General features: G+C 46.9%; 1 protein-coding gene across 1 annotated transcript in view; it reads left to right on the plus strand.

Annotated features, from left to right (window-relative positions):
- The window catches only part of LOC310746959 (thialysine N-epsilon-acetyltransferase-like), a 29,572-nt gene that overhangs the window by 9,127 nt on the left and 7,962 nt on the right, over positions 1-12,483 (plus strand). The window lies entirely within an intron of this gene.

A 12,483-nucleotide genomic window follows, 5' to 3' on the forward strand; every position in this document is an offset into this window, starting at 1 on the left:
GGGACCGCATCTCCTGGTATGCCCCACAGAGGACCTTAAGGTCCACAAATGACAACACCTTGGAGGTCCCAGGTCACAAGGTGGTTAGATTGGTCTCAGCTAGGGACAGGGCCTTTTCAGTACTGGCCCCGACTTGGTGGAACGGTCTGTCCCAAGAGACCAGGGCCCTGCGGGACTTGACATCTTTCCGCAGGGCCTGCAAGATGGAGCTGTTCCGCCTGGCCTTTGGTTTGGACTCAGTCTGACCCTTATGTTTCCCTCCCCTTACGGTTTTGACTTTTAAAATGAGGCTGCATTTTAAATTGTATTTTAACCTGTATTTTAAATTGGTTTCCCCACCCACCATTATGTTTTTACTGTAATTTTACTGGTGTTAGCCTCCCTGAGCCCAGCTCTGGCTGGGGAGGGCGGGGTATAAATAAAATGTATTGTTATTATTATTATTATTATTATTATTATTATTATTATTATTATTTAGTTCTCGTATCGGTAGGACTGTTGGATATCCAATGGAGCTAGATTCAGGCCAGGCAAAAGAAAACTCTTCTTCGTGTGGCGCGTGGTTAAACTGTGGAACTCCTTGCCACAGGAAAAGAGGAGGAGACAAATTCAAGGAGGAGGAGACGGCTATCGGTGGCTACTAGCCAGGGTGTCTCTTTGTTCTCCCTCAGCTGTCGGAGGCAGCGATGCTCCTGAATGCCAGTTGCTGGAAACTGCAAGAAGGGGAGTGGCTCTTTTGTTCAAATCCTGCTCACCAGTTTCCCATTGGGGGATCTGGTCGGCCACTGTGGGAACAGGAGGCTGGATCAGATGGGTCTCCAGTTAGCTTGATTCTTATGTTCTTAGGGTCTGAAATAATAATAATAATAATAATAATAATAATAATAATAATAATAAAATTATTTATACCCTGCCCATCTGGCTGGGTTTCCCCAGCCACTCTGGGCGGCTTCCAACAAAATATTAAAATACCGTAAAACATCAAACATAGATAGCTTCCCTAAACAGAGCTGCCTTCAGATGTCTTCTAAAAGTCAGGTAGTTGTTTTTCTCTTTGACATCTGATGGGCGGGCGTTCCACAGGGCAGGTGCCACCACCGAGAAGGCCCTCTGCCTGGTTCCCTGCAACTTGGCTTCTTGCAGGGAGGGAACTGCCAAAAGGCCCTTGGAGCTGGACCTCGGTGTCCGGGCAGAACGATGGGGGTGGAGACGCTCCTACAGGTCTTTGAGGCCGTTTAGGGCTTTCAAGGTCAGCACCAACACTTTGAATTGTGCTCAGAAACATACTGGGAGCCAAGGTAGGTCTTTCAGGACCGGTGTTATGTGGTCTCCCAGTCACCAGTCTGGCTGCCGCATTCTGGATCACCTGTAGTTTCGGGGTCACCTTCAAAGGTAGCCCCACATAGAGCACATGGCAGCAGTCCAAGCGGGAGATAACCAGAGCATGCACTACTCTGGCGAGATAGTGTGCGGGGAGGGAGGGTCTCATCCTGCGTACCAGGTGGAGCTGGTAGACAGCTGCCCTGGACACAGAACTGACCTGCGCCTCCATAGACAGCTGTGAGTCCAGAATGACTCCCAGGCTGCGCACCTGGTCCTTCAGGGGCACAGTTGCCCCATTCAGGACCAGGGAGTCCTCCGCCCACCTCGTGTCCCCCAAAAACAGTACTTCTGTCTTGTCAGGATTCAAACTCAATCAGAGGAAGTGTAGTGTAGTGGTTAAGAGTGGTAGTCTCGTAATCTGGTGAACCAGGTTCGCTTCTCCGCTCCTCCACATGCAGCTGCTGGGTGACCTTGGGCCAGTCACACTTCTCTGAAGTCTCTCAGCCCCACTCACCTCACAGGGTGTTTGTTGTGGGGGAGGAAGGGAAAGGAGAATGTTAGCCGCTTTGAGACTCCTTCAGGTAGTGATAAAGTGGGATATCAAATCCAAACTCTTCTTCTTCTTCTTCAGTCTGTTAGCCGCCATGCATCCCGAGAGGGCTTGCTGCCAGGAATTATGGCCAAGAATGAGCTTGGTGTGTTCTTACGCATTTCTTCCCCAGTTTGCATTGTGGGTTTCTGCTCCCTCCAGGTCGCAGTCTTGCTGGGTACACCCTGTTTTCGTACACCTATAACACCTTGCGAGGGAGGAACGCCTATGTCGACAATCTCTACGTCAAGCCAGAATTCAGAGGTATGGATGCGAAGGGGCGTCTTTTGGGGTGGGGGCAGAGGCACGCGAAGGAATCTGTCTCCTCTTCCAAAATATGAACAGTTACGAAAAGGACTTTCCAGAGCAGAAGCTCAGTGGCCGCCAGAACTGTGATGCAGCATCAAAAAAGGCGGATGCGATTCTCGGCTGCTTCAGCAAAAGTCTGTGTCCAGATTAAGGGAAGTCATAGTCTCACTGTATTCTGCCTTAGCCAGACCCCATCTGGAGTCCTGTGACCAGTTTTGGGCACCACAATTTAAGAAGGATATTGGCAAACGGGGAAATGTTCAAAGGAGGGCAACCAAGGCGGTCAGAGGTCTGGAAACCAAGCCTGATGAGGAACAGTTGAAGGATTTGGGGATGTTTAGTCTGGAAAAGAGGAGACGGAGAGGAGATAGTTGTCTTCAGATCTCTGAAGGGCTGTCCCGTGGAAGATGGAGCAAACTTGTTTCCTCCTCTGGAGGTAGGACTTGAACCCATGACTTCAAGTGACAACAAAGGAGAAGCCGCCTAAACTTTAGGAAGTACTTTCACATACATATATATATGTATATATACATATACATATATATATATTCATAAATGTACCAACCAAGTGCATAGATAGATGTGTGGACCACATGTCTGGAGCAGCACAGGAGGACCACCCTGAAACCATTTTGACTCCCAAACTGACCAAATGTTTTCACTGCAAGGAGGGAGGGTGTGGGGGAACCTCCCCATTGTCTTTTTGTTCACAAATCCTGTCTTAAGGGTATGTCTGTGTATGAATAGGGTGTGAGCCTGTGGCTTGGCTCAGGAACTAAGTATTTATCATTACAAAAGACTGGCCAGGCTCCCCAGGGTATCCAATCAAAGTGAGCATTAACCTGCCAGACAGGAGGTAAACAACGCACTCAGATTTCTGCTGTAGACCACCTCTTCTGTGATGTAGGTATGATGTATCTGGGGGTGGTCTTCGACTCCAGGGCGGGCAATTTAAAATGTCTATATAAGAGCTTGCACACCTTTGTTCTGGGTTCCTCCTCCCTCCTGCGTGTGGTGAGGGGAGCACCCTGTTGCAAGAGTTCAATAAAGATCAGGCTTACTAGCTGCTTTGCTTCTCAATATTCTCTGGTTGGCCTCTGTTCTTTTCTCCGGCCGATGGAGAACCTGCAAAGGATTCTATAAAGGCTCTTGTGTCCCCCATAAGGGAATAAGGGCAGATTTCTGTTTATTACAGGGGCTTTCAAGCAGATGTCGGATGTCAAGCATCTGTCAGGGATACTTTAGCTGTGATCCTTGCATTGGAGGGGGTCAGACTAGATGAGCCTTGGAGTACCTTCCAACCCCACCTCAGAAGGTGGTGGGCGCTCTCATTTGTTTCAACAGAGGTTGGATGTCCAGGTTTTTCCAGCTGTGGTTCCTGCAGCGAATCGGGGTCTCTTTCAACTCTACCAGATTCTAACATCACAGCCACAGGACCGCAGCTTTGAAAGGGGTCTCTGGGTATCATCTTGACCAGGCATAGGCAAACTCCGGCCCTCCAGATGTTTGGGACTACAACTCCCATCATCCCTAGCTAACAGGACCAGTGGTCACGGATGATGGGAATTGTAGTCCCAAACATCTGGAGGGCTGGAGTTTGCCTATGCCTGCCTTACACGACCACCCCATATGATAAAACGTACCTTCTTTTTCTTCAAGCTTCAATTACCTTACACCAGGCATAGGCAAACTCCGGCCCTCCAGAGGTTTGGGACTACAATTCCCATCATCCCTGACCACTGTGAGCTAGGGATGATGGGAATTGTAGTCCCAAACCTCTGGAGGGCCGGAGTTTGCCTATGCCTGATCTAGACTGACCCCTCCAAAACCCCATACATTGGTACCTCGGGTTACATACGCTTCAGGTTAGAGACTCCGCTAACCCAGAAATGGTGCTTCAGGTTAAGAACTTTGCTTCAGGATGAGAACAGAAATCGTGCTCCGGCAGCGGGAGGCCCCATTAGCTAAAGTGGTGCTTCAGGTTAAGAACAGTTTCAGGTTAAGTACAGACCTCCAGAACGAATTAAGTACTTAATCCGAGGTACCACTGTAATATATTTGCGAATGTCCTTTAGAACATCACCCCCCTCTCCTCAGAATGGGAATCGTCCATTGTATTTATTTTTGGGTCGCTCACTCAGATTATCTTGATGGTCCTATGCTCAACGCGGCTGCTTTCTTTCCTCGCAGGGAGAGGAATTGGCGGCGCTCTTATGAAGCAAATGGCCGAGGTGAGTCCAGCCCTGGGTCAGGTGTGCATCCTTGTCGTCTTCGTTCAGACAAGCAACCTTCCCAGTTTAAAAAGCCCTGAGGCTCCCAACTGGTTGTGGGATGTTATCATCACTGAAGCAGTCAAATACAGTGGTACCTCAGGTTAAGTACTTAATTCGTTCCGGAGGTCTGTTCTTAACCTGAAACTGCTCTTAACCTGAAGCACCACTTTAGCTAATGGGGCCTCCTGCTGCCGCCGCGCCACCAGAGCAGGATTTCCGTTCTTATCCTGAAGCAAAGTTCTTAACCTGAAGCACTATTTCTGGGTTATCAGAGTCTGTAACCTGAAGCGTCTGTAACGCGAGGTACCACTGTACAGCATTTCCTGTTGCCTAGAGTGGACTCTGTTGTAAACAAAAACCTGCCCCTTTTCCCTTATGGGATACCCAAGAGCCCATATAGAGTCCTTACGTTGGTTACCTATTGGTAGGAGAAAAGAACAGAGGCCAAGCAGAGAATATTTTGAAGCAAAGCAGCTAGTAAGCCTGATCTTTATTGAACTCTTGCAACAGGGTCCTCACTCACCGCACGCAGGAGGGAGGAGGAACCCAGAACAAAAGTGTGTCTGCCCTTATATACACATTTTAAATTCCCTCCCTGGAGTCCAAGACCACCCCCAGAAACATCATACCTACATCACAGAAAAGGCGGTCTACAGCAGAAATCTGAGTGCATTGTTTACCTGTTAATGCTCACTTGATTGGATTGCCTGGGGAGCCTGGCCAGTCTTTTGTTATGATAAATACTTAGTTCCTGGGCCAGGTCACAGCCTCACACCCTATTCATATCTTAAATGTGCCCTTAAGACAGGATTTGTGAAGGAAAAGACAACGGGGAGGCTTTTCCCGTTTTCCTTTGAATTTGCAGAGAAAACATTTGCTCAGTTTGGGAATCAAAAATGGTTTCCGGTCGGTCTTCCTGTGCTGATCTATGTACGTGCTTGGCTGGTACACTTATGAACATTTATTCTCTATCGAAGACTTTAAAATTCTTATCACAGTGGTATATAAATTCAAACAAACAAACCTTGCTGTGTAGTCCACAATTAACATTGCAAGTTAGATGCAAGGCTGAGGCTGGTTTGGAGTCCTGGCTATAAAAAAAACCCCTTTCCTCCAGGCCAATGCTCAGAAACTGCCATTGCTGCTAAATTTTCCCAAGGCTGAATTTCTTCCTCTTATTTCCGCAGGATGCTTGGAGCCAGGGATGCACCCAGTTGCAAATGCACGTTTCCGCTTCGAAAGAGGATGATTTTGGGTTCCTTTTTCGCCGCGGAGGCGAAGACCTCACTTCCAAGGAGGGCTGGCATCTCTTGCGCATTCATAGCCCCGTCCTGCGAGGGATGGCGTCTCGGAGCAAATTCTAGGCTGGTGGAGCTCCTGGGGCGAGATTTGCGACTCTGGAGGAAAGGGAAGGATCCCTGGAAAACCCGTTAACAAAGCCAGGACTCCACACAAATGATATATGTGTCAAAAAAATATGTGTACAAATAAATAAAGGAGAGGTGTCTTCGGAGCATGTGCAGAGTGACTTTCTCTTCCACCATCGCCACCTGTCCATGTGGACACCGCTTTCCCACATGCTTGTGCCCAGATTGGCTCACAGCATACAACAACAACAACAACATATCAGTGCTTTTTCTTAAAAAATGTTTAGGGGTATTCACAATTTACGAAGAGTTGGACACGACTAAACGACTAAACAACAACACAATTTACTACTCATATTGGAATTTGTTGTTGTTTAGTCGTTTAGTCGTGTCCGCCTCTTCGTGACCCCCTGGACCAGAGCACGCCAGGCACTCTTGTCTTCCACTGCCTCCCACAGTTTGGTCAAACTCATGCTGGTCGCTTCGAGAACACTGTCCCACCATCTCCTCCTCCGTCGTCCCCTTCTCCTTGGGCCCTCCATCTTTCCCAACATCAGGGTCTTTTCCAGGGAGTCTTCTCTTCTCATGAGGTGGCCAAAGTACTGGAGCCTCAGCTTCAGGATCTGTCCTTCCAGTGAGCACTCGGGGCTGATTTCCCTAAGAATGGAGAGGTTTGATCTTCTTGCAGTCCATGGGACTCTCAAGAGTCTCCTCCAGCACCAGAATTCAAAAGCATCCATTCTTCGGCGATCAGCCTTCTTGATGGTCCAGCTCTCACTTCCATACATCACTACTGGGAAAACCAGAGTTTTAACTATACGGACCTTTGTTGGCAAGGTGATGTCTCTGCTTTTTGAGATGCTGTCTAGGTTTGTCATTGCTTTTCTCCCAAGAAGCAGGTGTCTTTTAATTTCATGGCTGCTGTCACCATCTGCAGTGATCATGGAGCCCAAGAAAGTCAAATCTCTCACTGCCTCCATTTCTTCCCCTTCTATTTGCCAGGAGGTGATGGGCCCAGAGGCCACGATCTTCGTTTTTTTGATGTTGAGCTTCAGACCATATTTTGCGCTCTCCCTTTCACCCTCATTAAAAGGTTGGAATACGGCCCTTCAGTGTGGCCCAACTTAGATTCACAAAATATTTAGGGGTATATGTACCCCTGCGTCCCCCCAGAAAAAAGCACGAATATTAATAAGAATAATAGTAATAATAATAATAAAATTAATTCTGTGCTGCCCATCTGACTGTGTTGCCCCAGCTACTCCAGGCAGGTCCCAACACAATATTAACAAACACAATAATAAAACATCAAACATTTAAAACTTTTCTGTATAATGTCCCTAGATCACAGAATCATAGAACTGCAGAGCTAGAGATTCTTAGAAGACTGGAGCAGATATTTGAACTATTTGAAAGGCAGTTGTAATGAAAACAGATTACGCTAGTAGGACTGCAAGAAGTTTTGTAAGGAGGACTAATTGAAATATTGCGAGAAAGACCATGATGAGAATTATTAGTTAATGATAATTAAAAGTAGTAGAGAAATTAAGAATGCAGAACAAGTGATAAAGAACCTCTTCAGAGGTTGTGGACGGAAGTCTAAAATATTGTATGAGATAAGAAGTTATGTTAAATGATTGCTGGAAATGATAAGTTAAAAAAAACAATAAAAATGTGTGCGTGTGTGTGTATCTGCAGAGCTAGAAGGGGACCCCCAGGGATCATCCAGTCCAGCCCCTTGCAATGTGGGAATCACGACTCAAGAATAATAATAATAATAAAATTTTATTTATATCCCGCCCTCCCCAGCTGAAGCCGGGCTCAGAGCAGCTAACAACAGTAAAATGATACAACATTCTAAAATCAATTCATTATAAAATCAGTTCAAATCAGATTAATGGCAACCATTGGGCTAGAGTTCTGTGAGGATTACTGAAGGAGGGAGTCAGGCTGTGCCTTGGCCAAAGGCCTGGTGGAACAGCTCTGTCTTGCAGGCCCTCCGGAAAGATGTCAAGTCCCGCAGGGCCCTGGTCTCTTGGGACAGAGCGTTCCACCAGATCGGGGCCACAGCCGAAAAAGCCCTGGCTCTAGTTGAGGCCAGCCTAACCTCCCTGTGGCCCAAGACCTCCAAGATGTTTTTGTTTGAAGACCGTAAGGTCCTCCGTGGGACATAGAGGTGGTCCTGTAGGTACGAGGGTCCTAGGCCGTATAGGGCTTTAAAGGTCCAAACCAGCACCGTAAACCTGACCCTGTACTCCACCGGGAGCCAGTGTTGCTAGTGAATGTGATCCCGCAGTGAGGACCCCGTAAGGAGCCTTGCCGTGGCATTCTGCACCCGCTGGAGTTTCTGGGTCAGTCTCAAGGGCAGCCCCACGTAGAGCGAGTTACAATAATCCAGTCTGGAGGTGACCATCGCGTGGATCACAGTGGCGAGATCAGGGCGAGAGAGGTGAGGAGCCAACTGCTTAGCTTGGTGGAGATGAAAAAATACCGCCTTTGTTATAGCTGCAATCTGCGCCTCCATGGAAAATCCCTGGCAGGCGTCCGTCCAACCTCTGTTTTTAAAAAATTGATGGACGGCTCACCACCTTCTGAGGCCAGAGATTCATAGGATTGTAGAACTGGAACGGACCCTATGATTCTTCACCGAGTAGCCAGAATCAGGCCCTCCCAAGTCTGGGATTTTGGCAGGAAGAGGAAATTTCCATGGCTTAAGCCTCAGCCATTGTAGCTTCAACTTTGCCTCCCATTTCTCGAACCCATTTCCTCAAGCCCCTCGCACAAACTTTGCCCTCCAAGTCACTCTCAGAAGCTCCCGGTGCTGTTTATTCTTTAACTAAATGGAGATGGCATTCTTTCCCTTTCTCTAATCTTTAACTCGAACCCAGCTCCCTTCGCCATGAAATCTTTGTGAAAAACAGTGGATGGATGGAGTTATGGATGTTTAGCCTGGGGAAAAGGAGACACAGCTACATTAGTTTTTAAAAAACCACACACAGCATTTTGGCTGCATTATACACATGCGACACCAGATGGCGCTGGGGAGCAAAGAAAATTTATTTGCGATTTTCCATAGCGGTTTTTTTTAATTATAACGGTTTAATTTCTGGCTTATTTATAGTGGCTTCCCCCCCTGTGTGTAGATCTACCCAGAAATGAGATACGAGAGCCACCTTGAAAAATATCTAAAGGGTTATTCACTGCCGTATTATAACATGTTTTGGTTTTGATATTATTTATTCTATCTGAAGTTTTCCATCAGACTGAATTGATGCAAAATAGAAGTAAGGAGTAGATGGGAGGTCAGTTACAGTATATATTAAAAAAATCATTTTTATGTTAAATGTATTGTGAGAACCACCGTATTTTTCGCTCCATAAGACGCACCTAGTTTTTAGAGGAGGAAAACAAGAAAAAAAATATTCTGAACGAAACAGTGGATGTATGATTTTTGTGCTTCATGCTGTGGCCACAGACATGTGATTTGACAGTGAGTTTGGGGTATCCCAATGCAAAAATCCTGAGGATCCATGTGGATCCGTGCTTTTTAACCATGCTTTTGCGCCATTGCCCCACGAAACAGTGGGTGCGTGTTTATTTTGGTGCAGGCTGTAGCCATGGACATGCTATGTGATCTGCTGGGGAATTTGGGGTGACCCAATGTAAAAATCCTGAGGATCCATGGGCTTTTACCTCCCCCCTCCCAGGCAGCCTCCTTTATCTCTAGCGTCCCTTATCTCCCTCCTGATCGCTTGTGGATTAGCTGCTTCCTTTCAACACCCCCTTCCCTCTTTCAAAAAAACACACAAAAAAAAACATGATCTGCTTTTTGCCCCTGGGCAATTCGGCTCCAGGGACCACGCATTCGCTTCATAAGATGCACAGACATTTCCCCTTACTTTTTAGGAAGAAAAAAGTGTGTCTTATGGAGCGAAAAATACGGTATTTAATGTATTGTTGTTGTTGTTCTTTTCTTTTTTCCTTTTTAGTTTCTAGGAGGTGATGGATATTTGTTTACTTCTATATTTCTTTTTTGTGTGTGATGCATTAAAATGATATATAAATATAAATATCTAAAGGGTTGTCCCATGGAAGATGGAGCAAGCTTGTTTCTTCCTGCTCCAGAGGGTGGGACCCGATCCGATGGCTCCAAAGAGCAGAAAATGAGATTGAAGGAAATGTGATGGGTATATCCACCTGCAGACATATACAACAGATCAAATGCACATTTAAAGCACAGTTGTTGTTTAAAGCACAATACTTCTCCCCAAAGAACCCCAAGAATTGCTGTTCTTCCCCCACCTGACCTACAACTCCCAGCGCCCTGAACAAACTATAACTTCCAGGGGCTCGATCTCCCTCACAAGCGGTCAGTTTGGGTGAGCAGACGGCAATAATTCTCCGCAGCCACACAGAAAAATACTGGCCTGCATTGTCAATTCTCCTGTTGTGTTGCTCCGAAAGTGGATGATTGGTGGCTTGTCACGCAGCCGACGTGAGTAAAATCAGGGCCAGGCGTTTGCTGAATCCAAATTCACCCACTTCTGCGATGATGAGCATATTTGCTCAACTAATACAGAGTTTGTGTACAGTGCACCAGCTGAATCAGAAGGCGTCTGTTTGCTCACGGCGCATGATTCACACAACTTCGGGACCCGGGTTCCCAAGCGTCTCGGGTGCCTACGCAGAGAGGGAGGAAATGGCCAGCCTGCAAGAGGGGCCCAATTCAGCCGGAGGCAGGAACCTGCATGATTTGTTGTTTTTTAGTCGTTTAGTCATGTCTGCCTCTTCGTGACCCCCTGGACCAGAGCACGCCAGGCCCTCCTGTCTTCCACCGCCTCCCGCAGTGTGGTCAAACTCATGCTGGTAGCTTCAAGAACACTGTCCCACCATCTCGTCCTCCGTCATCCCCTTCTCCTTGGGCCCTCCATCTTTCCCAACATGAGGGTCTTTTCCAGGGAGTCTTCTCTTCTCATGAGGTGGCCAAAGTCTTGGAGCCTCAGCTTCAGGATCTGTCCTTCCAGTGAGCACTCAGGGCTGATTTCCTTCAGAATGGAGAGGTTGGATCTTCTTGCAGTCCATGGGACTCTCCAGAGTCTCCTCCAGCACCAGAATTCAAAAGCACCCATTCTTCGGCGATCGGCCTTCTTTATGGTCCAGCTCTCACTTCCATACATCACTACTGGGAAAACCAGAGCTTTAACTATTCGGACCTTTGTTGGCAAGGTGATGTCTCTGCTTTTTAAGATGCTGTCTAGGTTTGTCATTGCTTTTCTCCCAAGAAGCAGGCGTCTTTTAATTTCGTGGCTGCTGTCACCATCTGCGGTGATCATGGAGACCAAGAAAGTAAAATCTCTCACTGACTCCATTTCTTCCCCTTCTATTTGCCAGGAGGTGATGGGACCAGTGGCCATGATCTTGCATGAACCTTCATGATAGGATCTTATAAAACCATGGAGAAAATGGATATAGAAAAGTTTTCTCCCCCTCTCTCAACACTAGCATTCTTGAACATCGCACAAAGTTGGTTGTTGGAAGGTTTGGGACGGAAAAGGCCTTCTCTGTGCATGGTTAAACTGTGGAACTCCCTGCCACAGTGATGGCTTTAAAAATAGACAAACACCTGGTGCGAAGGAGGGCTATTGGAGCTATGAGGCTCCCCCAGCCCTGCCTTCTTGAAAACTATAAGTAAACCAAACAATAAAACCCCTGTGTTGCAAAAAGAATCCATAATTTGTGACTTTCAGAGATTTAGAAGATTTCTGTTTATTTGGTTTTGCAGAGAGTGCATATTTCATATTACTCATATCGTTCTATGTTCTGTATAGATTATATAAAGAGTATATATTCTTAACGGAGAAATCTGAGGGCTCCCTTGGGCAAAAAACAAGGACACCATCCAGGAATACCAGAGCAAAACAGCAGGCAGTAGGATTGGTCTTGATTGAAGACTGTCGCGACAGGACTCCCCCCTGCCACCAGGTGGAACAAGATGGAAGCCCCGAACAAGAGAGAACCCAAACTTTTATTAGCTGCTAATCCCCATGTTACACCCCCCCAAACTACATCACTAATACATCCTGGTTACATCATGAAAGGGGAGGTCTGGTGGCCGTAATCTGAGCATCCTGGAGCCTGCCCCATGGTTCCCCTTGCCCTCCACCAAACACCCATCAAGTGTAACAAAAGAGATATTCACATTTCCCTGTTTCCCAGCCAAGTTCATCCCACCCTTTTGTCTTCATCTGGGCTTGTTATTTCTAGAATGGCTACCTGTCTGGCACTCAGGTATCAGGATGCCAGGGATGATCACTCAGGCAGAGGGGCTGCTGAGGAGCTGAGCTCACATGTCTGTATGCATTTCTGAAGTTTTCCCAGTGAGCCAGTACAGAGAACCATTTATCAGCGAATTCTTACATTTGGTATCGTGCAGCAGAGGCCCTTTGAATAGACAGGAAGAAACTGTGACGAAGTGTTTTGTGGGGACAAATCACCAAAGTCACAAAAGTGATTGTGCTGGTTTTGGTAGTGGGCTGCACGTGCATGATATCTGCTGGAGGGGCAGCCCCCCAATCTATACATAAATTCCTGCAACAATATTGACATCGCACCATTATACTCA

This window comes from Podarcis filfolensis (assembly GCF_964270895.1).
Source record: "Podarcis filfolensis genome assembly, chromosome: 13".
Lineage (NCBI taxonomy): Eukaryota > Metazoa > Chordata > Lepidosauria > Squamata > Lacertidae > Podarcis > Podarcis filfolensis.